The sequence below is a fragment of the Dipodomys spectabilis genome, unplaced genomic scaffold (assembly GCF_019054845.1).
Source record: "Dipodomys spectabilis isolate Male_0828 unplaced genomic scaffold, ASM1905484v1 ptg000108l, whole genome shotgun sequence".
Classification (NCBI taxonomy): Eukaryota; Metazoa; Chordata; class Mammalia; order Rodentia; family Heteromyidae; genus Dipodomys; species Dipodomys spectabilis.
This window is the reverse complement of record NW_024870785.1, coordinates 1,750,001-1,776,401: the sequence shown is the minus strand read 5'-3', so window position 1 is coordinate 1,776,401 and position 26,401 is coordinate 1,750,001. Positions and strand designations below refer to the sequence as shown.

Genomic DNA, 26,401 nt, shown 5'->3' with positions numbered 1-26,401 from the left:
ACAGAACTAGGCAAGAAGTTCTCTAAGATGACTTCACTCACGTGCAGTTATGGCCTATGAAACTATCCGTCTTATGTATCCTCACGGAAAATCCAGGTACATTAAAATAGTCAAGTATATGAACATGTAAGTGACAATTATATACATCCGTTGGAGTCCTTCGTAAACTGAAAGCAGCTTAAAAACAAAAAAAAGATTAAAGAAAGAATCTCAAAAAAAACCTTTTTAATATGACTTACAGGTCACCCCAGTATAGGAAGTAATGACATTTAGATGAATTAAGCTATTAAAAGCAAAATGGCCACAACCTTTACTAAAAACCAAGTAAATGTAGAATAGTATGTACAAGTGGCACATGGTGCCAATTTTATTGCAGCTCTTATTATAGTACTCCATCTCAAATGTACAAGTTACCCCTCTGTCACACCTTGGCTACGTCTTGAACTAGTGCAGAATTCAGCCGTGATAGAATGCTGATGGTAGCATGCCTAGATGTAGCATACTTGTTCTTGATAGTCATGTGCTTTGTAAGCCCCGATTCACCATGACCCCTCCATTCTTAGCCAGGTGCTGCGTAACAGGAAGAAGAGATTCCTCAGTCTGAGACAGGTAATGCTGTAGAGGTGGTGTCCATTCACCATTATCAAGAATTTTCAGCGCTAAGCCAAAAGCTCCTGCTGCAATTTGAGAAGGAGGAATGTGCACCATTTCATAGTCCAGCATAGTCAGTTCCATCGGTATTTGGCCAACGTGTGCTGCTCAACATCAACCTCTCCAATTTTTGATGCTCTGCGAAGGAAGTGCAGGGGTAGAGAGTGGCCCAGACCAAAATTCAAAGCTCTTAGAATCTTCATTTCCATCTGTCTGATTTGGTGCTTATATAAGTATTGTTAGTTACAAAAGCAAAGTCACCAATTTCTGGAGGATACATTTCTTCACACTTGCTTGCAATAAACATGGCAGTGACACCAACCAGCTGCAGCATTTTCTTGGGCACACAATTATTCTGCATGAACCTATCAATAACGGAAACAGTCATGTACATGGTCTCTTGTAGCAACCGGAATTTCGTTTGAGCCTGCACTAGCCAGTCAGTTAGGATGGCTCTCATGTTTGCAGTGACTTCCCGACCTAGCAGGTATTTTGGTCTGACAGACAGTTCTTCCTCAAGTTGTCTCAGAGAAGCATAAATATCTTTCACATAGTCACTACAAAGATTTGGATCAGCTCCATCTTCTGCATCCACATCATTCGCTGCAAGTATTACACCAGAGAAAGCCTGACACAAATATTCTTCAGCAGGGGCACATCCAGATGTTTCCACTGGGCTTGGAGAGGGAGTAGCAACCAAAATAGGTTCCAGCAAAAGTTTTTCTTCCTTTACAGGCTCAGGTTCAGGCTCAGGTTCAGGCTCTGGCTCTGGCTCAGGTTCAGGCTCTGGCTCAGGTTCAGGTTCAGGCTCAGGTTCAGGCTCTGGCTCAGGTTCAGGCTCTGGCTCAGGTTCAGGCTCAGGTTCAGGCTCTGGCTCAGGTTCAGGCTCAGGTTCAGGCTCTGGCTCTGGCTCAGGTTCAGGCTCTGGTTCAGGTTCAGGCTCAGGTTCAGGCTCTGGCTCTGGCTCAGGTTCAGGCTCAGGTTCAGGCTCTGGCTCTGGCTCTGGCTCTGGCTCAGGTTCAGGCTCAGGTTCAGGCTCTGGCTCTGGCTCAGGTTCAGGCTCAGGTTCAGGCTCTGGCTCAGGTTCAGGCTCTGGCTCTGGCTCAGGTTCAGGCTCTGGCTCTGGCTCAGGTTCAGGTTCAGGTTCAGGCTCTGGCTCTGGCTCAGGTTCAGGCTCTGGCTCAGGTTCAGGCTCAGGTTCAGGCTCTGGCTCAGGTTCAGGTTCAGGCTCAGGTTCAGGCTCTGGCTCTGGCTCAGGTTCAGGCTCAGGTTCAGGCTCTGGCTCTGGCTCAGGTTCAGGCTCAGGTTCAGGCTCTGGCTCTGGCTCAGGTTCAGGCTCAGGTTCAGGCTCAGGTTCAGTCTCTGGCTCTGGCTCTGGCTCTGGCTCAGGTTCAGGCTCTGGCTCTGGCTCAGGTTCAGGCTCTGGCTCTGGCTCAGGTTCAGGCTCAGGTTCAGGCTCTGGCTCTGGCTCTGGCTCTGGCTCAGGTTCAGGCTCAGGTTCAGGCTCTGGCTCTGGCTCAGGTTCAGGCTCTGGCTCTGGCTCAGGTTCAGGCTCAGGTTCAGGCTCTGGCTCTGGCTCAGGTTCAGGCTCAGGTTCAGGCTCTGGCTCTGGCTCAGGTTCAGGTTCAGGCTCAGGTTCAGGCTCAGGTTCAGGCTCTGGCTCTGGCTCAGGTTCAGGCTCAGGTTCAGGCTCTGGCTCTGGCTCTGGCTCAGGTTCAGGCTCTGGCTCTGGCTCAGGTTCAGGCTCAGGTTCAGGCTCTGGCTCTGGCTCAGGTTCAGGCTCTGGCTCTGGCTCTGGCTCTGGCTCAGGTTCAGGCTCTGGCTCTGGCTCAGGTTCAGGCTCAGGTTCAGGCTCAGGTTCAGGCTCTGGCTCTGGCTCAGGTTCAGGCTCTGGCTCTGGCTCTGGCTCAGGTTCAGGCTCAGGTTCAGGCTCTGGCTCTGGCTCAGGTTCAGGCTCAGGTTCTGGCTCTGGCTCTGGCTCAGGTTCTGGCTTGGCTCTGGCTCTGGCTCCTGCTCTATCTCACACACACTCACAGGGGCCTTTACCAGTGGTTTTGGTAGCTTTTTAGCAACTTTTCCAGTAGCTGAAGCTGTTACTTCCTTTGTTCACTGTTTTTAGTACCAATATCTCCACGAGCAGTTCTTGGTCTCAGCCCGGGTTTAGAAGCTGCCGCAGTGGGCACAGGCTCACGCTTTGCACCTGCCATGGTGACCTTGACCTTATTTGCAGCATTAATTTTCATGTTCCTGGTGACCCAGAGCGCCGAGGTTCCTCTTCACCAGGGAGCTGCTCTGGGGGCAGAGGCAGAACCCGGGGCCTCACAGACCAACAGCCGTTCCTCACCAGCACGCCCTCTATTTTTTTTTTTTTTAAGAAAAAAGGAGGATTCACAAAAAAGACAGAAGGCTGACCAAAGAGGTAGAGAGAATCCAAAAAAAAAAAAAAAAAGGTTTCTTGAAGACTAAGGGAAGAAAAAGTGATCAATTGCGTTGTGAATTCAGGGGGTATTATTATAAAGTGCGCCCACTCATTAGAAGTGATCCATTGCGTTGTGAATTCAGGGGGTATTATTATAAAGTGCACCCACACATTAGAAGTGATCAATTGCGTTGTGAATTCAGGGGGTATTATTATAAAGTGCACCCACACATTAGAAGTGATCAATTGCGTTGTGAATTCAGGGGGTACTCTTATAAAGTGCGCCCACTCATTAGAAGCGTGATCAGGAATTTAAAAAATGGTATCAGCATAGTTGCACATGATGGTGAGCTCTAGAGTGGACAAGGATCCAAATCCCAACGTCCTCGGCTAGTTTCCTCGTACCGTCTGTGAGCCGTTTCCTAGACACAGAATTATAACTTACACAAAATGACCCATGCAATACTTGTGAAGTGACAGGTTCTTATCCTTTCAAGTATGGGATAGCTAATAACATAATTTTAGCATAATTATGGAATGATTGTGTTATTGATACCATATACCTATTGATAATATTTTTATAGATGACTCCTACTATTCATTACATTCCTGGTAAATAAGTTGCTCATTTCTTCCATTATGCATCAAATATTGTTTAGCATTCACTCTTTACCAACTGCTAGCACCCAAGAAGACGAATATGGACAAAATAAGGGGTATACCATTCTTACAATAAATTAAATTCTTATAATTTAATATATACACTACAGAATTCATTTCTCCATGTGAGGAATTTAAGCCATGGGTTTTCCACCTGTTTAGGTAGGTGACCTTAAGTAAGTTACACAAACTTTATCTCTGTTTACATGCTGGTCTGTGCTTTTAATTTTTAGGATTTGACCACTTTTGTGTTTGTGTGTGCTGCACCTGCGGCTTGAATTCAGGGCCCAGGGGCTGTCCCTGCGCTTCTGTACTCAAGGTGAGTGGTTCTCGCACCCAAGCCACAGCTCCACATCTGCCTTTTTGGTGTTTAACTGGAGAGGGGAATGTCATGGACTTTTGCGCCCCTCAGATCTCAGCCTCCTGAGTAGCTAGGGTTACATTCGCCAGCCACCAGAACCCAACTTTTCACTACTGTTTTATACAACTTCTACTGATACTCTCATAAATAATATTTTATTTGTATGTAATTACTTATATCCTTTCCCTCCTTATAAAGAATTTGAGAAAATTTGAAAAGAGATTATGATCTCTTTTATGTAATAATGAAGAAAATAAAAATGTCAAGGATAGTTATATGTAGCACACATATGCTGTCACAATCTGCCATTGTTTCTACTGAACCACTTCGAGTTTAATTCATAGCTTCCTGGTGGCCAAAACAAAATGGAAATATAGCCAATAAACATTCTCACTAATAAAGAAAGAGATACTGCTGGCCCATCAAAAGTAACTTTTGCTTAACTTTGAACTGTAAAAAATATTTCTTAGGAAAGGCTTTACAGGGTGTACAGAGTGACACAGACTATAATCTCAATATTTCTGAAGCAAATTCAATCACAAATTTCATGTAAATGTTTCCATTAAAACCCAAGACCTAATGTAAAAAAAAACTATTCTGTAGCAAACAGAACAACACCCAATCATGCAATAATCATGCTGTCTGATATCTAAAATGATTTCCAATATATTGTATGCTTGTTTATTTGTGAACTACATACATATGCACACATATATAAGCTACTATTTTATGCCAATTAAACTTCTTAGAAGACTGGATAGGCTTTAAGTCATATGCGATAAGTATTGTTTATCTTCTAGGCTTTCAATAGAGGTCTATTATCAATAGATAATAGACAAAGACCTAGGATCTGTTGCTGGATGAGAATAGAATATTCTGTAGAACCCAAACTAGACTAGTAATTGTGACATTCTATCATTAAAAAAACGTGACCTTTCCAAGGTCTCCACCTGGAAGGCCGTTCAGGTAAGGCAGACACCTCACAACACACCAATCTTCACTTTGGGTTGTAGAAAATACCAGAAACTTTTTTCAGTGAGGATTTTTTGATCAATGGTCACACAAATGAACGTCTCTCTGAAGGCTCAGTGGAAAACCCTCTTAGCCATGTGTCTTGTTTGCAAGAGCATAACACTAGGATGGATTTCTTTACACAGACCGAGATTCCCGGGAAGGTCTCTTGGACTGGTTTTCTCGTCGGAGAGAGCGGCCCAGTCCAAGCACCTCAGGACTCCATATTAATTCCAGACATTCTGTCTGGCAGTGATGGTTTGCTCCTGTCTGTTGTGTTTGTTGTTGTTGCTGCCATTTGTTCCCTCCGTTGTAAAAGTTACTGATGAATTCTGATTTTCCTTTAAAGATGCTCTTGATGCTATTGAGGAAATGTCAAAAATAATGAAGAAAAATCCTAATGTGCTGTCCGACTGAAGTCCATCTTTGGAGATGAAAAACACTCATAATGAAAATGAGTTGACAGCTTACTTGATGATATTTACAGCTGGATGTGACGTCAATCGGAAGGATAGCAAGATCAATTTTAACGGCAAGCAGCTAAGCATGCTTATTGATCTGGTAGCTTGCTCCTCTACAAATGGCAGAGACCATTAATATGGGAAGGCCAGGGACATGGAGAGGCATAAAACAACAACTGACTTTGAGCCTTTAGAGAAGATAATTTAAGAGTGGCGATTTGATGATGGCGAGGGAGAGTGTGAATTCATGATCCAACCTCATGCACCTACCTCTCCTCTGAAATTGATTGCCACCCGAAGAGTCACACTTCATTTGAGAAAAATGTCATTCCTTCCATAATTTCCTCTGTAAGACTTGCTTAAGGAGATGCCATTCGCATTCTGTCTAATTCTAGTGCGAATGCCCTTTTCTATGACAACAGAGTCATTTCTGCTAGACAAAGTCACTTGGTGGGTGAAGCACAACTCAGAAACATCTAAGATATCTGCTTCCATGTTTCCTTTTATTCTGTGGGACAATAACACAGGTCCCTCCCTGGAATTTAACCATGGATATGAGCGTGTCTACTAAGTGCTGCCAGAAGACATTTACTTTGGGGAAGAGTGAAAGCCAACAGCGGTAGCCACATAACGGTACTCAATATTACAAATATATATCACTTGAATGTGGCCGCTGCTATTAAAACCCAACTTCTTCCACACTGGTGGAAATATGAACACCCCACTACTCACTAAATAAACTCTTCCCTCAGACATCTTGCCTTGTATTTTAATATACCTACTGGAGCCTCACCAAATGGATGTGAGGTGGGCTGTCTGTAATAATGAACTTCCCCACCCCTAGAGATGCAGTACATCTGCTCAGATCAAAATGTGTTGTTTATGACACTCCCACACTCTGGAGACATATGTACAGTACCGACGTGAAAATAACAAGTTTCAAACTCTTCAAATGGCTCCTGGTTTAGCGGTGGGGGGCGGGGAGCCTTATTGTGGAATAAATCCTTCTGCAAATTTATAAAAGGTTTAAATCTTTAATAACAGTAACTGATGTACAAAGACATCCGATGTACTTGGTCATTGTTAGTAGAGAAAAAAAATGATAAATTTCAGCCTCAAGAGTCCACACATTCTTGAATAGACCCAAATGCCCCATTGAGGTGAGAGTAAAGACAGAAGTCAGGAAGTAATGATGATTTATGAGATCTTATAATCAAGACTTTTCCTCCTTCCTTTGTTAATGCTGACTGATAGGTTGAATTCCATTATCTTGGTTGTTCTTCTAAGAAATTTAAAGAAAACAATCGCTCAATTCACTACGATGCATTCTCTCAATTCCTATTGGCTAGTACTTCATGATGTCCTAAGCTATTTGACACTACTGGGCCATTAACAAATCTTGGTATTAATCTCACACAAGAAGGAAGCTTCCACTAACACACTTATAATAATGCCAATACTCTGTTATTTTCTACATGACAATTCTACCTTCTATGACCTTGTTCATTAGGATTATTGTTTCACTCTGGCAAAGTTTGGTTAAAATCAAGTAAACTGAAACTAATTTTCTTCTGTGTTCTAGATGAACAGGGATGAACAGGCAAAAAAAAAAAAAAAACAAAAAACCCACCAACACGCATTTCGCACCCACCACCATAAGGATACATGGTGTGTTTATGTTGCCTAACAACACTCCCCAAATTAGAAGCTTGTAACAGAGTATCATAATCTGAGATGCATATTTCATGTATTAAGTGTTGAAAGATGTTAAAATTATCAAAGATGTTAAGATACTATCTTAATGCTAAACGAAGCATTGTGAATTTAGGATTTCTTCAAACATTAAAGACGTTAAACACAGACAACCCCGACTGTGAGGCTGCCTGATCTTGATGGGCTCAGGGCGGGCGACCGTGGGAACCGACTGTGTGGGACGCTCCCACGTGCACACACGGCACACGGCACACGGCACGCGGCACACGGCACGCAACCTGGAGCGGGGAGCCTCCAGACAACGGAGGCTCACAATGGAGCTCAGCAGCTCAGCTCCTTGCTCAGTGGTTCGGAGACTGTGTCCTGGTGAATTTGTTCTCCAGGATCCCCGGTGGCTCGGGCTGTCAGCGCTTCCCTCCTCTCCCTACCCCAGTCCGCTTCCTCACTACTCTTCTCCTGAGACGTTTCCTGTTCACTCATTAAGCACCACCTCCTCGCATTCTTCGGCCACGCTCTGCTTCTGTAGAAACGGAGCAAGCCATTACTGAAGTGCTCAGCACCTGTTTCCCAAGCACAAGGAAAACAACACATCCTTTGGGCAGCCTTACGTTTTTGTTTTAGTGAACAGTTTCAGGCAAGTGCATAAAATAAAACCATGGAAAGTGGTTGAATAGTTTCCTACATCAAACTCCACGTTTCCTTCTCAAGAGCCCTGTGAGTGGCACCCCCGGCCCTTCTGCCCAGACAGCCCTGGGTGCCTGCGGGTGGAGCAGGGGGAGCTGGGCGCTTCCCAGCCCTCTCAGAGCCCAGCCAGAGGCATGGAGGAACTGGCAGCACCTCCTGCTGCGTCAGCAGTAACACTCCCCGTGTCAGAAAGCTACACCAAACTCTGTTTGTTACGGGAACAGTCCTTTGGGTATGTAAAAAAACCTATCTCTCCACCCAGGGAGGGAAAGAGTTAATTACTTTCTCTTTGTGTTCACTCCCAGTTAGTGGAGTTTTTGAGAAATTCCGAGATTGAAGAGAAGCCAGGTGAGAGTCAGTCTTCTGATTTATTTCAATCTCTTTCCACAGAGACACGTCTTTTTTTATGTCAACTCGGATGCAATCATTGATTTCAATAATTAATTCCTGCTTGCAGAAGTAATGTTGCTTCTGTGCTCCTCCTCAGGCCCCAGTGAACAGGAAATCAGAGGCAAGAGTCCATAAACAGCTACATGACTTCGGGGAGCGGAGGTCCCCTAACATACTGTATATTGGGGAAGAGCTTTTAGGCCTGGGGCTGGCTGAAGTTAATTCCGATGCAGTCCTCGGTTGTCTCAGGCTGCCCGTGATTCTCAAACCACTACCGAAGAGCAGAGAGGCTGAGTGCGGAGCCGACATCTTCGCTGCCACTGATCTCAACTCAGCGGGAAAATCCATCTTCTATCGAACCAAAAGTATTCTCCAAAACAAAGGAGAAAGGTTCTAGAAGGCCCGACACCCAGGAGCAGGAGAGGAGGTGGGAAATCGTCAGAGATGAAAGCCAAGGGAAAAACGGTGGAAAGATGATTCGGGAAACCGAATGACCTGGTCCCTTATTATTCAAATGATTTCTATAATCCAAACCCCCTTCAACTGCAGTCAGAAATGTCCAAGTGGAGTCCCTCGGTGGGCTTTCAGAAGGGCCATGCTGTCGCTGCGGCTACTTTGTTTGCTTAATGCAACCAGAAGCCAAGCCGGCTCCATGTAACAGTATTTTCTTGTCTTCTCTACGGTATTTCCATGTAGGCCTTAAAAATAATGTTATATATGCAATGCCATCATAGAATGGTCAACACCAACAGAGGCACAATGTTTTTAGAATGTAATTAGTAGGACAGCTGTTAAATAGATAGATATTTGCCCATTTAATGCTGAAAAAATAACATTCCATCCCCCCAAAGATAATCTCTCCAGCTTCTCCTTGTCACAAAATATGTCACAACCCAGACTTTCCACTAATCAGGGAATTTACAGCCCCGAACTGACTGTGATGCCAGGGCTTTGTTATAAATTAGGGCACCCAGGGTTGAAGGCAGAAATGGAAAGCAGGCCCTTATTAGGCGTTTGGCCACGGACAGCCATGCCCAGTCAGGTACAAGAACCAACTCCTTGTTATTACCTGGTCCCAGGGCGATAAGTTTCCTGATGTAAAGAACAGATTAAAAGTAAAACGAGGCCAGATGTTTTTCCTATTAGGTGGATTAAGTCAGACCAAGCCTAAAATTAGGAAAACACACGGGGCTGATTTACGGCTGTGCTGGGAGGGGCGGCTGCCCTGGGACCGGCGCTGGTGGCTAGAGAAACAAGTCTCCACTTCTTCACCAGCCTCACCCCTGACTGCTCTAAAAATGCGGAACGAGGGCTCCAGCCTGGTGATGAAAGCCCCTCTCTACGAACGTCAAAATCCCCTCCGGCCCACGACCGTGCATGGGCCGGCCAGGGGAAAAGGCAAAGCTCACTACCTTTCCTAACAAAAGTATCTCAGGAATACAATGACCAAATCTGCCTGTTCAAATGGGGGGGGGGGTCCCTTAAAATAAACTCTTGTGATGGCAAGAAATCAAACTCCTTGAGCTTCACGAGGGCCCCGTGCAGACAATTCAAGCCCAGGGTGCGCTTGAATTCAGTGCGGAGCTCTGAATGTCCAAGAGACCGCTGCCGCCCAGATACTCGGCCGGTTCCACCTCGCGGCTCAGTGGGCACACCGGCATGGTGCCACCGCGACGCCTTGCGCTGCAGTCAGACAGACCCCTGCCAGGAACTTGACAGAGGAGAAAGCCTTATTTGGGGAACAGCCTGTTATCTACTGCAGGCTTTCCCTGACGGCGGATTAGTGTAATGCCAGATGACCTCGATGACAGGTGCATCCTCAAAGAGCAAGGCCCTTCCCGACCGGCCGCTTGCTCGCCTCCTACTTGCTAGTCAGCATCCTTAAGTTGGCTTGGACATGTGCTGTGCTTACGCTTCCTCGGGTAGCAACAGGATCTGAACCTGGGGCCTCGCACTGGCCAGGCAGGCGCTCTACAATGTGAGCCGCGCGCCAGTCCACGTGGATCCTTCTGGTTTTTCATCCTCAGAACCAGCCCTGCCGTGAGGGAGCAGGGATGTGCACACACACACCCAGATCTGCATTGTCACAAAGTAACGGTGGCTCTAGGGAGGTCAAGTCAACTCTACGGCAAAAATGAAGTCAACTGTGCCGCTTGGGACACGGTTTGGGCTGTGCCTGTGCGAGCAGTGGGGGCGGGGCCGCGTGGTCAGACAGTGAGTGTGCAAGCCAGCTGCGTGACGCCTCTCCAACTCCCTGAGGTTTGTTACCGCGATGGTCACAGAAAAGGGTTGCAGAAATCACCAAGGAAGCCTGGAAAATGGCACGAAGGCAGCGCCAGGCCTCCAGTCAGACTGCTCCCTCGGCCACCAGGACCTCTGACTGCTGGAAGACCGGCTGGTACAAAGAGGATGCAAAGGAGATTCTTTTATTTAAAAAAATGTTTCCCGCGAAAACCTTTATAGGATTAAGGGGCTGTGGTTTTTCACGGACTGGTACTGAGCCAGGGTTTCAGCATGCTGAGATAAGCCTAGAGGACCGAGTTACGTGCTGGTTGAGGAGATGGAGGTGGAGTGAGCCTTAAATATGAAACCAATAGCCGGGCGCCGGTGGCTCACACCTGCCATCCCAGCTGCTCAGGAGGCTGAGATCTGAGCATCGCAGTTCAGAGCCAGCCCACGCAGGAAAGTCCATGAGACTCTTTTCTCCAATAAAACCACTAAAAATCTGGTAGTGGCGCTGTGGCTCAAGTGGTAGAGCATTTGCCTTGAGCTGAAGAGCTGAGGGACAGCATCCAGGACCAGAGTTCAAGCCCCAGGACCAACAAAAAAGAAAGAAACAAATAGCCGAGGAGGTGCACACATGCTGCTGCTCGATGCCCCCCTCCCAGACGCAGGAGGTGAGCGAGGGACACAGGCGTGGCTGGCTGTTTTGCACAGCAGCAGCAGGTAGCAAGAGCAACAGCTGAAGTGAGATGCTGCTCAGATCTTGTACTGGGCGTTGGTGGGGGCGGCTGGAGCTCTGTTGTGTGCATTCATAAGCTCTTTTCCTGAAGAAGCAAATGTCCTCTACCTCGCTTACAGCATGTGTAATTCCTAACACATTCTTCTCCTCTTCTCGTGGCCAAAGGGACATGTCAAGACGCAGAGGGCAGAGCCCGAGTGCGTGTGTGCCCGAATCTGCTAGCTCAGGCAGGGTCTGTGAGGATGCGCGTCCACCCATCTGCAAAGACTTTTCTTTTCTTGTCCAGGCGATGTTCAGCGGGGCTAGTGCCATAAGGAAGGCACGAGGGACGTTTCCTGCCCAGCTTGTTACCCCTTCCTCATTCCTCTCCACTTTCCCTCCCCGCAACCTCCCCCTGAAGTCGTGCAGAGCACCTCCAACGTGCTGGCGTCTGAGTGTCGCTGTGGCACTGGTCCCCCCAGTCCTTGGTCTCGCCATTCTGTTCTCCCCTTCCCTAACTCCCATAAACGTACACACAATACCATCAATACGGTGACGACAGGAGCTGCACCATAGCGGGAAGAGCACACAAAAGAAACAAGAACTCACACAGTGCATTCACAGCAGCAACAACAGAGGAAAACCTTTTGTGTCCGGGTCTTGGAGTTCATCTCCCCGAGCAGCATCGTATACGGTCAGATGGACGTAGCTATTGAGCGATTCTGCCCATCTGCTAAGATTATCCTAGGTGTATACTAACTGTTGCACATAAGGGAAACCATGGGACCTAGGTTTCTTTGGGCCTGGCTTACTTCATAATAGGATTTTTTCCACATCTCTCCATTTCCTAACAAATGGAGCAGTGTCATTCTTTCCCACAGAGACAACCCTGACAGACTCACAAACGCATGCTTCTCAGGTGGTCTCCCTGAGGTCCACCTATCCACAAGAACCCTTTGTGGACCAGTTTTCTCTCACAAACCACCTACAACAATGAATGCTACCTAGTTCAGGGGGTGTAATGCAGGCCTGAAAACAGCACAGGCAGCATTCTGACTTACTGGCATAGCATTGTACATTCTTGGTTTCGAAGAACTATTACGGAACTATTAGATCTGAGAGTGCTCACCTGGAGTCCCAGAAATTTGGGTGGCGGAGGTAGGAAGATGATGAGCTTGAGGAAAGCCTGGCCAAAGTGAGTGAGACTCTATCTTCAAGACAAAGTAAAACAAGAGAGCAAGGGACAGCTCAATGGTAGAGCGCTTGCCCAGCATGTGCGAGACTCTGGACTCAATCACCAATATGTAAGCAATCAACCAATGGATCCAATTATTATCCGAATAAACAGCATATTCTTTTCACTAAGACTGTGCTCCTATATTTATCTCCGAAGGGAAATCACTAAAATAGGGGAAGATTTGTTGCCCATCTTTATAAAAATTTCAAATTATGTAGCAGATTTTACAGAGGATCTAGCTCTTGTGTTCTTAACTGTTACAGCAATCACAAGGCAGAAGAGAATCTTGAGAACTCATCCCTGGTCTAGAGACAAGACAATACTTAACCCAGAAAGAGAGTGCTCAGGTAATTTCCTTAAAACCTCAAAGAAAGCATATAGTAGTTCGATTACCATGATAACTATGCAATAGTTGTGCGTAATATATACAACTGCATTTTATGGCTACTGCATTAAGAGAATTTCCTTCCATTCCATTTGAAATTCTATTCAAATGCAAGTGTGAATTCACTGTTAAACAGATACATAACCTATGTAGCTCTAAGGAGAACAGAACGTCAAAAAATGAAAATTGTTCCACATGAAAATCGTGTTACATTACATTGGCACTATTAAGCCACTAAATTAATAAAAATGTTCAGGTGTAATTCTATTGAAGCAGTAAAATACTCTTGAAAATGACTGCAAAGTGAATCATATTGAAAGCTATCCAAAGGATGATATAGTAAACATTTTAGTAAACTACAGAAAATTCATTTTTCATGAATCCAAGGGTATATTTGCCTACAATGGCAATCTCCTGTATTCCTTTCTTCCTCTGATAGCCAAGTTAACTGCCATACAAAATTGTATTGCATTATTTACTACTGAATCGATAGGCACTCACATTTTCAACTTGACACTGCCTATTATGCACTCTTTCTGAAGTTACTTGTTTTTCTCAACGTATAATATCACAGGAAACAGAATTCCAAAAGGATAAACGAAAAGAGGGTGAAAAGAAAGCCTTGGTTATTCACCGATTGGCGCCGCCTACAAATTCCTCCGCTGAAATTCCACCCCAGTACCTCAGGACAGGACACTGTGTGGAGACAGATATTTTAAAGGGCCGGCCTACGTGAAGATGAGGCTTGTAGTGTGGATCACACTCGTTCTGACTGTGTCTTTCAGAAAAGACAAAGGGGTGCGTGTGTGTGTGTGTGTGTGTGAGAGAGAGAGAGAGAGAAAGAGAGAGAGAGAGTGAAAGAGAGAGAGTACCTTTGTGCACATCCATAATCCTAGACCCTGATTTCAAATCCTGGCACCTCCTAAAAAGAACTGTGTGGAGGGGATGCCACAGAGGACTTGGGGGAGGCGGCCATCTACGGCCTGCGAGTGGAGACCTCAGAGGAGCCAGCACTGCTGAGCTCATCTTTAATCTCTGCCCCCAAGATGGGGACCACGTCTGTCTCTCCACCACACCCATTCTTCTCTGTCTCTTGACCGTCTAGCACCTCTCCTGGGCACGGAGACCTTTAACAGGTTCTGAAATGTTACCCCCAGGAGATTTTTTTTTTCTGGTTGTGGGGCCTGAACTCTGGGCCTGGGCGCTGTCCCTCAGCTCTTCAGCTCAAGGCTAGCACTCTACCACTGAGCCACCTTCCCAGCCTCCCGCCCCCCACCCCAGGAGATTTTATACAGTATGCAGGCCAACAATACTGTGGACTCCAGTCTACAACTCTTTTCATTCAGCATTATAACCAACCACATGGTCATGTTCTATCAAAATGTGTGATTGTATCACTGCACGATTTCTCACTATGTGAATATACCATAATTTATTTAACTATGACTTATCTATTAATAAGGATCCAAATGTTTTATGATAATAAATAATACAGTGAGTACTCTGTACACGTTACCATTTGTGTGGTTACAGAAGACATCTTTAGATGTAGGATAGCAGGGCCCTAGATATGTGTATTTTAAATTTATGTAACATGATTTATATAACATGATTAGGTGCCTGAGGTCAATATCATACCAGTGTAGATTCATGCAAAAATGTACATTAAAATATTTCTCCATATTTCCAGCAATAGTCAAAAGAATAAGACTTTTATGTAATATTCTATTGTTGTTTTAATGGTATTTATTATTATGAATGAAATTCAGCTTTTAAGAAGATTATTTTAATGCAGCATTTGGATTGCTGTTTAACTACACTGTCTACTCATATCTTCTTATATTGTTCTCCCAGATTGCTGGTGATTTGATCATCAATTTCATGAATTCCTCTCATATTAAGTATATTACCCCCTCTTCTACAATGTAATTTGCTTTTACAAATTACTTTTTGATGGTTTGTTATTTGTCTTTTGAATGTGTTCATGATGCTTTCCCATATATATTTTAATGCAAATGTATCAACTTAGTTAAATTTCTAAATTATGTGTCATATTTTAAAAAGCCTTCCTGTTCAAATCCTTTTTTTAAATCTAATAACTTAATAGATTCAACTGGTATCTTGTTTCTAAAATATGTATATTTGTGGATACGACAGCTAAGAAGGGATGTAACCACAAATTAAGTAGAAAATCACAGAAGCATTTCCAAGTGAATTTCTGGAGAACAAATAGAGTAGGTGCCACAGATTACTTAAACTCATAAAAATAAGGAAAAGGAAAAATAAGATTAAAGGGTGTTTAAATACTTATTGTAAAGGAAACTTAGAGGTATTCAAATTAATCAGCAGTTCTGACAGTAGACTGGGTCAGTCTCTAAAAGATAAAAACTGCTGAGCAAAACAAAGTTCAGTTGTACCTTGTTTAGAAACAAGATGCCTAAATCTGAAAAGAAAAAATGAAAAAGAGATATGAAACAAGTCTAAGCCCTAGTAATGGTGGTTTTGTTTTGAGAAACGCTGGGCTTTACGCGCTGTAATAGTGGGAACTCGGGTTAGCGTCCTTCGCAAGGAATGAAGGACGTTACGCTGATGTTAGCTACAGGATGTCTCCCTCGACACCTGTCACCCTCAGGTACCTGCCCAGGAACCTGATCTGGTGACAGGGCCAAGTCAGCTGTGGGGTGCAGCTGCACGCTACCTTCTAAGTACGAAAGTGCAACGGAGTGGCAGGCCACGCTGTTTCTCTTCAAAAATGTGGAGCTTCGTCATGGAAGTAGCATGGGACCACTTTTGAAGTTTATATTTTTGCTGCTTTTAAAGCATCCTGAAATAGGTTTAAATTGGGGTGGATGCTGGTGGGGACCACAGGGATGGATGAGGGCAAAAACCATCAGTTTACACTTGAGTCAAAGCAGAGGCAGATCATTATAGCACCGTTGGCAAAAAGTCCGCACCTGCTGGCTATACGCTACCCAATAGAGCTTGACCTTGGGCTGGCATACATCTCAATGGTAGCGCATTCACGTCACATCATGAAAGCCGGGGTTTTCCTCGCAGCATCACAAAATAACAAAGCAAGCTGATCCTTTGGCTGGGGACAAGATGGTGTCGGTCCTGCTCCCCAGCCCAGCCCCGCCGTGGTGACTGGAAGGCAGAGTTCTCTTGTCCGAGCCAAAGGAGCACCGAAGCAGAATCAACCACGCAGCTTGGCCCAGAGCAAGACAGAGGCGGAAGGCAAGGCCACAGAAGTCGGGTGACACGGCGGATCCTCCCCTCATCACCTGACTCTCTAAGGCTGGCTGACTGGCACTTGGTGGGGCTCCCAACAGGAAGCTGGCTCCGGGACAAGGCGCCTGCCCCCCGGGGCTCTGCCATTCTCTCCTCAGTCACCTGCTCCGGCCCCACCAAAGGGAGGTACACCAGGACAGCCTCACAGGAGCTCGGCTGAGAAGTGGCGTGGGCCAATTCCTGCTCGTTTCCAAGACCTTCCTAGGGACACTTGTGGAGTCTGGAGCAAGTTCAGATCTTAGGCGTGCTGGGAGGTCCAGGAAGAAAGTATTCCGGAATACCAGTCATTGGTGATCAAGTGTGCCATCATCTTGACAGAACACAACGCCACGCACTGCGACCCTGGATCCGTACGGCTATCCACCCCCCAGGACTCGGCTAAAGGCAGACGACTTAAACATGGACAGACCTTCCATGCCTAAGTCTCAACCAGAATCTGGGTTTGCTGACCCTTCCAGGTAAAGGTATTTATAAATACCAGAGAAAGATAAACAGACTCCATGGGCTTGCTCTCCCATTCCAGACACATGAAAAACAAAGACTCCAAAAGACTGAAGGAAGAGAGATAGGAAGATTAAATACACAGTGCTTCTTTTGATCTGATGCTAAAGTAGAGACACAACATTGGAAGGGTTTTTTTTTCTTTGTTTTTGTCAGTCGTGGGGCTTGAACTCAGGGCCTGGGCACTGTCCCTGAGATGTTTCACCCAAGGTTAGAGCTCTACCACAGCACCCCTTCTGGTTTTCTGGTAATTAATTGGAGATAACAGTCTCTGGACTTTCCTGCCCAGGCTGGCTTCAAACACGATCCTCAAATCTCAGCCTCCTGAGTAGTTAGGATGACAGGCATGAGCCACTGGTGCCCAGCTGTAAATTCTTAGTATAGTCTATCACTTTTATTTTACTTACATAAATTTCTTAGTTTTGACAAGTATCACACTTACATGTTCAAATTAAAGGAAGTTGAAAGAGGGTGCACAGGGATTCTCTAAGTTTTCTGTATATTTCTGATTATTCCAAAATGTAAAAATTTGCATCTGCCAAATATGTCTCTATAAAGTGTAAGATTTCATGATGATTGTGTATTAAAACACATACACACGTGCATGTTCACACATACATATGGGAAGTAGCCCTCTCCCCCCAAAACACACTATTTAGAATGGGGCACCTACATTTTAAAGTTACTTCTACATTTATGTAAGGGTTCTATGTAGTGTGCTGTATAAAGATAAAGGATTTTCCCTTTTTACAGCAGAGCTTATCTGTATTGATAAGCTCCTTCAAGCCTACACAATGAGTACAATTGTGTGTGTATGTGTGGGTGTGTACATGTGTTTTAATACACTATCATCATGAAACCTTGCGGGGACTCAGGCAAGGGTCTGCCTTTAAGGTTTCACAGATGCTTGAAATCATTCCTTTCTCATAAACATATGGGGTCTACTCTTCTGTTACTGTGCCTGATCCTTATTGACACTAATGGGAACTGTGCATGGGTAGCACTATCATTTGGCCTCAGACAAACTGAAAATCATCACTGCTGGGATGAGAAGCAAAGCAACCAAACATTGAGAAAAAATGACTCCCCGAGACTCAAACCCTGGTATCTCTTTTCCCAGTCTGCAGTGATTGGCTACAAGAGACTCTAAGACAAAACACTGTACTGTTATATATGGTATTTGCAGGCTGCAGTATCTTCCTGAAGATAATACATCTGTCAATGATAACATAACGGCCTGAGCATTATTTAATAAAGCAAGAATCATAATGCTACAAAAATAGGTAAAAGGAGCCAGATGCCTGTGGCTCACGCCTGGAATCCTAGCTTCTGGGGAGGCTGAGATCTGAAGCTCATGGTTCAAAGCCAGCCCAGGCAGGAAAGTCAGCAAGAATCCAAGAAATCCCCAAAAAGCCAGAAGGGGACCTGTGGCCCAAGTAGCACCAAAGCTCAGGGACAGCACCCAGGCTGAGTTCAAGCCCCAGGATTGGTGGGTACCCCTCCATCCCCTTACCCACCCCCCCCCATCCACCCCCCCCCCACAAAGCTAAAAGCTACTCATTGGCAATGCTGTGCGTCATTCCTTTTAGAACTTCAAGACAGACCTGTACATTAAGTGCTTATTTTGTCAAATGCCTTTATAGTAGGCTATCTATTTTAAGCCCCAAACTAAATTGTGGCTTGTTTTTTTCCTTAAAATTTAAGATTATATACCATGTACCTATGAAGGAGAGCTTCAGAGTAGAAAGACTCCTTTGCTGTTCCACTGTCCCTTTTCTCCTCTGCAACTGAACATGCGCATCTCAGCGGGGGGCGTTCTGGCCACGTTCCAAGATTAGGGGGTTGCTTCATATCTCAGCGGGAGGTGGAGATTATGTGTTTGGGGAAGCCACTGGAGGCTGGCAGGTGAGCCCGAGCGGCTGTGAGGAGAGAGGACTGCCAGTGAAGTCACTTTGTGACAAGTGTCCCCCTGCTGTGGGTTAACTTCCAGAAAGAAGGCTGGAAGAACACAGAACCGTTCACAACGAGGAAATCAAACAAAATAAATTGGACCTAATTTGACATTGTTAAAATAAGAAGTGTCAGGAGAGCTAGTAGGAAGTGGGAGTTATGAAGAGATTCTGAGGAGATTAAACATTTAGTTAGACAATAAAATAGCTTGCTGGTCAAGCTTAAGACATTATTCTTACTGCTTAAGCTGATGGGAACTTGTGAATAAGTCTTTTTGGCAAGCAGGGCTGCCAAAGAGTAGGAACTAGGTCTTAAGAGTCATTCATCTTTGCCCCAAGCAGAGAGAAATAGCCATATTATAAAAGATAACAAATAGAACATAATGTTCTCAGTTTTACCAATAGATTACAAAGAACTGACCAGGAGAAAAAAAATAATAATATACAATGACATGGTTTTCTTTTCCAAATCCAGCTGGCTCTTGGTAGAATGACACACAGAAATATTTCCACATTATAGTTTTTCTCATGCCAAAATATTGTCAATTTTTCAAACAAATTCTTCTTTGGCACATTCCTAAATGGTATAAACTATCTATAAGGGGTGCCCGGTGCAAAGAAGAGCAGAATCGTAGTGAACAAAGCCAAACGGTTTGATCTGTGTCTTCCTGCAGGATCTGATCCAGGCACCAAACAGGCTCATGTGCGGAAGGCTCTCCAAAGGAAGACACGGTCAACGGCTCTTCATGCCTCCTGTTCCCACAGAATCCTAGTCACCTTCTGCCCTTAGGTGAGGAGAGAGTTCCTCTTTTCTCCACCAAGTGTATCCTCCTTTGTTCTGTTCCTTTTCAGGAAGGATTCTATAACTGTGCATTTTACAGTGCATAACAAATCCCCAACTGAAGGAAGTGCTCTCATTGGTTCCAAAGCCCACACATTTACCTCTCTAAACATTTCAGTCCTCACACAGCACCTCCTGGGCCTCTGAATTCATCTTGGAACAACAGAAGCTCCTCAGAAAGTGTGTAAATTGTTTCTCCATGACCTGGGGATCCCAGAGAAGCCAGTCCCTTCACCTCCCATGGTAAGCTGGCTTCTCCTCTATCTGTGTTGTCTTCCACAAGGGCAGATGTGGCATTGTGGTAGATTTCATAATGTGCACGGCTGCTCTGCACACAGTAGGTCCCAAGGGTGATGGTCTGTGTTCATATTTTACATGTAATTTATTCTTCAGGCATTCTATTGTAATAGTTTCATTCACAGTGCATACCAAACACATCAGTATTTAGGTTTTTTTTTTTAATTGGTCAGCATTCCAAATATCAAAAGAAAGCAGGAAAAAGCTTAACCAGTAGCAGACTGCAAACAACTAAGATCTCAAAGTAAACCTTCTACTGAAATTGGCTATCTCTTTGGCTCTTTACTCCCTACCCTTTACTGAAACATGACACATATAGGTTCCTGTTTACTTCTAACACAAAGTTTACTGTAAGAAAGCCAAGGGCATTGTCTATATTTGCCAGCCCTTTAAGCCTAATTTTCCAAAAATCCCTGAGTAGAAAACTGTCTGGACAGGAACATCACAGGGTCCCTTTTCTCCTGATCCCAGGACTCAAGCGCCTCTTAAAAAGGATCTTTACGTAGGCCTTAGTGGGAACTGTGCAGCCCACGCATAGGTGGTTGCCCAATCGCCCAAACAACTGGGTTGCTGTGGCTGTGGCTGGGTTTTCTTTAGGCTCTCCGTTGGCACTGGGCTCCAGTGCGCTGGCCCGCACAAAACAAGGCCTGTTTTGCTTGATGTTTGAGGTTAGGGAGTGGCTGGCAGCGTTCTGTGGCAAAGTGACACTTTCAACACTCTAAGTGATTTGCTGACTTTATTTAACAATATCTAAGCCATTTTAACCAACAGTATCATATAGCTTGGCACGTTATACCACTACAGATCTTCCGGAAAGGATAAAATGGCCAAATATTTACATGCATTCCGTTTTCTTTACATATTTGTATTTCTACCATTTTGAAAATTAGAATATAAACATTCTGTTTAAAAAATCTGTTCTCCCCCACATACTACATATTCAAAGAGCAAACACACTTTTCCCTTTAGTGTGTGTGTGTGTGTGTGTGTGTATCTATATCTATAAATACATATAAATATAAATATAAATAACTGTAGGAATAGCTGGATTTCTATATTTTAAATATCTATGTCTAACCAATAGCCCCAACCTTTTGTTTTATGATGTGGAGAAAAATATAAAATCTACTGTCCCTGTAATTACATTGCCCTTTGCCATCTCTTAAAAAAAAAAAAAGGAGAAGATGGGGGGGCGGGGGGGAGGAAGGTGGTGGTGTTCAAGTTTTCCCCCTGTTTTATTTGCACCCTATTAACAACTGTTACTGGAGCTTTAATTATGCCCCGGTGATTGTGGAGTTGTGGCTGACTTGTGTCACTTTTCTCCCGGGGGACGCTTTATAATTACCAGCATCCATCCTGGCTGCCTGTAAGCTGATGCTTTTTTATTACCAGTTCAATAATCACCGCATCCTTGTGAACATCTGCTCTGCAAGCCATGCATTGGGGGTCCCCGCGCCTGTCACTCCCGCCCCCTCCCCACGCTGACCCTGCTGCCCTTGCCTTCGGTTTGTATCTAATTTGTTTACCAGAGGCTTGTCTGGAGTGCCTCCCAGGGACACAATTAATACACTACATTTGCAAACAAAAGAAAATTTGCCCTCTCTCCTTTCTTGTTCCCCCCCCGGATTATTGTCCTATCCTTGGGTCCCAGAATTTCTACTCCTAGGAGGAGAGGCGTGTGGAAAGGAAGAATGAGAGATGGCGTTTCTCAGGGAGCTCTCCTCTGGGTTCAACTGGAAGTAGGAGGATGTTTTGGTGGTATGCTTGCTCTTGAGAACGCAAGACCGCGAACAGTGACTCATAGAACGCTATTTCACGCGGAGTACTCGGCTCCTGCGAAGCAGAGGATGATGTGCTTTTCCCCCCGGGCTGATTTTCTTTCTTCCTGGCCTTCTGTCCCGTGCTCTTCCTCCTGCCTCCTCTCTGCAGTCCTTCTCCTGTGTGTCCCCGGGTCTGCCTCTGCTGTGGCTGGGTTCTGGCATCAAAACGATGCCCGTCAAAGACAACAATGAGCGCAAATCAGAGACCAAGGCTGGCGCTGCCCGGCCTCCCCAGGACGCCTCTCCTTCTGACTCGCCGTCTGTTATTAACACTGTGACACTGGGCACCACTGGAGAATTCTGGTTCCCTGTGAGTTAAGGAAATAAATGAACCCCAAAGTTCAACGTTTCAGTTATTTTCAAGTAAGTATTCGACAGCCGCCTGACATTTGGGGGCACATGAGAGCAAGTTGGGCAAGCCATGGCTTCATCCGACATACAGGAAGCCGCGACCTTCCGCCCACAGGAGGAGACATCCCAGGCGGCCATGCTCGGATCCCGCAGCACGGGGAGCCCGGCACCTCCCAGTCCTGAGGCTGCATCTGCTGCGCTGTCGAGGAAGGGAGTCATCTATCCGCCCTCTGCTTTGCTCACCGCACTCAGCCCTTCTCCTTGGTTCCTTGAGTGACCGGATTGTCCTACCTGTGGATGAGATTCTAGTGTGGGCAATCAACAGCCACTCAGCCCCAAGCCGGGATACATACACACGCACACACACGCACACACATGCGCACTGAGACTATCACACAAACCTTGAGTCTGCTCGTGAAGACCAGCATTCTTATCTGTGCTTTGAGTTACTCCACAAAGCTTAATTGAACGTCTGTAGAGAAATAGGAATGAAAACACAAATGCTCATGCAAGGACAAATGCTCACTAGGCCCCACCTCCCCTTCCCTCCCCATATCATCAACACAAACAAGACAAGGACCTGGGTGGTATGACTATGGACTGGGGCCGACAAATGCATTTCATAGGAAGTCAGAGAAAGCAGGCCAAGTCTTCCAGCCTAGTTCACCAGCTGGACTAGGGACCGAATCTAAGAAGTACCTAATGGAGCTGTGGGTTATCAGCCAGGTTGCTGAGGATAACTAAGAGATAAAGGGACTGGAAGACTAGAAAATCAAGTGGGAAAAGGGAGGGACAGAAGGAACAAGTCTGAGAAGGAAGGAAGGAAGGAAGGAAGGAAGGAAGGAAGGAAGGAAGGAAGGAAGGAAGAAGGGAGGGAGGGAGACAATGAGGCCACAGCCAACAAAATTCATGGTCAGAATATCCATTTAATGCAGATAAAATTAAAATAATAGCACATGCTCAAAGTTACTTTTAAAAAGGTTTAGTTTTTTAAAATAGATTATGGTTAAGCTTCAAAGAGGGTTTTGCAACTTATTAGAAAGAAATTGTTTAAGAAAAACAAAATTCAAGTTATATTTGTATATGTGTGTGGGTGTGTATAAAGGTATATGTAAGTAAATTACATATCCAGAAAACAAAAAAAGCAATTCTATAAAATAACTGAATACTTAAAGTCTCAAAAATGAAACTTTAAGGTGCACAGTTTAAATGTGTCCAAAGGACCGAGAGCTGAGAGGATGCCCCAGAACACAGCGCCTACAGACAAGAGGGATGAAAACAGTAGGAGCAACAGTGAAGACATGAGCGCGTTTACGTACAGGGGCCCGGCGCACACCTTGTGAAAATGCCAACAGAATAAATCAACAGAATGGCTGAGAGGTGAACTTTTAAAAGGCGATGCTGGAGACTATTCCAGGACTGGAGCGACTCAAGTACAGCACAGCTAAAAACGTCCAGGGTTAGAAAAATGATCAACCTCAACTAAGGATTTATCGAAATTCACATTACTTTGAAGAGTTTCAGTAGAACCAGGGCAGTAAATGTGAAATTGCCTATATAACCCTTCAGGCCCATTACTAAATATATTTTATGTCTGTTCAATTTTATTTTTTCCTTAAGAATTTTTTTCAACATCTAATTTTTTTGTCAATTGCCTTTACTACTGCCACTTTTTGAAGAGAAAATGAAAATCCAGAGGCCCACTTCACATATTTATGCCGCCGTTAAGTGCATTCACGCGAAAGTAAATCTCACTGATTGTGAAACACACATTTACATTAAATACAAATCCAAATACAAGCCAAAGTGATGTTGCCAGAACCCTGGTCAAGGATAGACAGAAGAGAAAAAACTGGAACCGGTCCCTTCTTGCTGCTAAATCACCAAGGTGCGTGATTACCAAAGCTCTTGAGCAGTTCCTCTGCGTGGGGAACATTTTCTGGCCACATTTTTATAGAGATTGGAATCTAGTTTGAAAAACGGGGGCTACAGAGGCTCAGCTACCACAAGTATAAAAATAGTCAGCACACACAAGTCTCGGCGGCATAGATTATAGAAGGTGATTAGTTGTTTGGTAATTAGAGTTTGAGTTCAGTTCCTTGGAGGGCCTGGGGATTTTATCTATCTGCTGCTGCTGCCCATCTGCGAAGGTAGGATTCGGGGTAAGGTTGCCCTCCTCCAGAAATATGAAGGAAAAGCAGAGGAGCAGAGAGGAGACGGTTATTCTGATCTTAGCATGAGAGAGGTTTGCTGTACGCTCTTAGAGTTGGGATCTCAGAACCTCGTCAGAGACAAACGTGGCCGGGGTGCGTGGGTCCCGGGCCCTGGCTGCCGCCGGCCTGGCCTGGGGGTGCCTGCTGAGGCTTCCCAGCGGCTCGGCCTCTGTTTCCCTCCTGGCTCCAGCACTTGACTGCCCTGTCCCTCTCCAGCAGGGCTGCCGGTTACCTGTGGCCGTCCTCAAGAGCCCTTCCCTCAGTTACCCTGGCCAAAACAGGGATCAGTAACCTCCCGTGGAACCAAGGCCAAGGCTGACCGGACTCAGCAAACACTTCCAGTGTGGGATGCGGTCGGAATCTATTCTTGGTGAGTAAAGGCCCCTCTGGCGGGATGGGAAGGTTGTTGGGTTGGGTCTGCTGCTGATACCCAGCCCTCTGGGGAAGGCGTCCTGGGCGGGAGGCAGCCTGGCTAAGAAGCTGCAGGCCGTGAGGAGCCCTCGGAACACCGCCGAGGCTCCCACGCGCCAGTTTCTTGACCAGAACAAATGCCGCCCGGGGCGCCACCGTCTATCCTTTAATTGGGTGAATAGGCACCCTTTGGCTACGAAGCTCTGTTGATCTAATTTCTTGCCCTTCGGTGTATTTCTAACTCTTAACAGCTGCCTTTCGCCCCTTTCCCAAAAAGAAAAATGTGAGTCATTCATTCTGTGGTTGTTATTCGACTCAAAACATTTCACTAACGCAGAAGATTAAGATGCATTTGACAGACAAACCCATTAGGTCTTTTCCCTGGGCAGGTTCTTGGCTTGGGCTCCGCTACCTGACTGGCATCTGACTGGAGCTGACGGACGGACGTGGTGGTGAACCCTGCGTGCTCAATGCAGGGCATGTGATTTTACAAAAGCGACGGTTAGAGGAGAGGAGGGACCCTCACGGGCTCGCGGGGCCAGCTCGGAGGGTACTGCCCCAGCTGCTGGCACGCGGCGCCCCGCGCACAGCTACTTAAAGATGATAAAAACACTTACTTTTTAAAAAGAAAAGAGAGGCGTAAACGCATGGGAACGGTTGTTTCACCCATTGTCTTCAGCCACACCGAGATGTCCAACCTGTGGCTGGAGACAGACTTACTTCACTCTGGTGGTTGGAGCCACAAAAGACAAGCACAGGACTTGTGTAAACTTATACTGCCGCCCAGGATGAGAAGATATAAAGTTTGGGTGAAAAGAAAATACCGTTTGCATGACAGAGGCTGGACAAACAGCTAGAGAGGGCCCTCCTCACACCACGACTGCTTCCCGGAGGCCTCCACAACCAGATCCCCTCCGGCCTTCCGTGGGTCGGATCGTCCACTTCTCCTGGATTTCTGTTGATGTTCCAGTGCTAGCCTGGAGCTCAGCCAGAGAGGCTGGCATGGTCATTCCCACATCCTTTGTTCCTCACGGTAGCATTTTAAAAGCACCTTCTGCTTTCTCAGAAATTGGTGCCGCACTACACAGAAACTAATGCCTACTGCTTCTTAAGATGCCGAAGCCTCGGCCTTTACCTTGAACCCCGCCCTGCCTCCCTCTCCCCTTCGGATGGTATGTCTCTTCCCTACATTGTGACTTGCTTGGGGCTGTCAACGATCACTTCCTCTATTGGAATAGGTAACAGAAACTGCCACTGCGCCGCCCCCGTTGCTTACACCCTTGCACTCTCGACGCGCCATCTTCTACGTGGCGTTTTCCCAGTTGTTCCTCTGTCCCTTTATCATCTGCCCTTTGCAGGACTAACAGCAGCACGTGTCTCACTCACCTATAGCCCACGTCGAGCTCTGGAACTGCGCCTGGCGCAAGGCAGTACTCCATAAGTATATGCTGGCTGAATAAATGCATAGCATGCCCTTTCACCCCACTGCCGGCCATCCGCCAGGTTTCAAATGAAAAGCACCATCACTCCGCACAAACAGCACACATGTTTGGGCGTAGTTATGCTGCTAAAGTGCCTTTGGTTAAAAAAAAGTCTTAAGAACACAGTACTCAGGGGATGTTTTTGGTATTTCGGAAAGTAGAAGCATGCAGGAATGGTGATAGACTAAACAACTATACATACAGTATAGACCTAAGTTGGCTGGACATCAGGCATGAGACATCATTCTACTAACCCACTCCGGACTGCTCAGTGGGGATGGATCAAAACACGTGTAACATGAAAGTAAAGGAGATATTAGGTCCTTCCTGCATACT

At 45.7% G+C, this 26,401-nt stretch overlaps 1 pseudogene; it reads right to left on the bottom strand.

Moving 5' to 3' along the window:
- Positions 1–421: 421 nt before the first annotated feature.
- On the bottom strand, positions 422–10,011 carry LOC122114415 (annotated as a pseudogene).
- Positions 10,012–26,401: the final 16,390 nt, after the last annotated feature.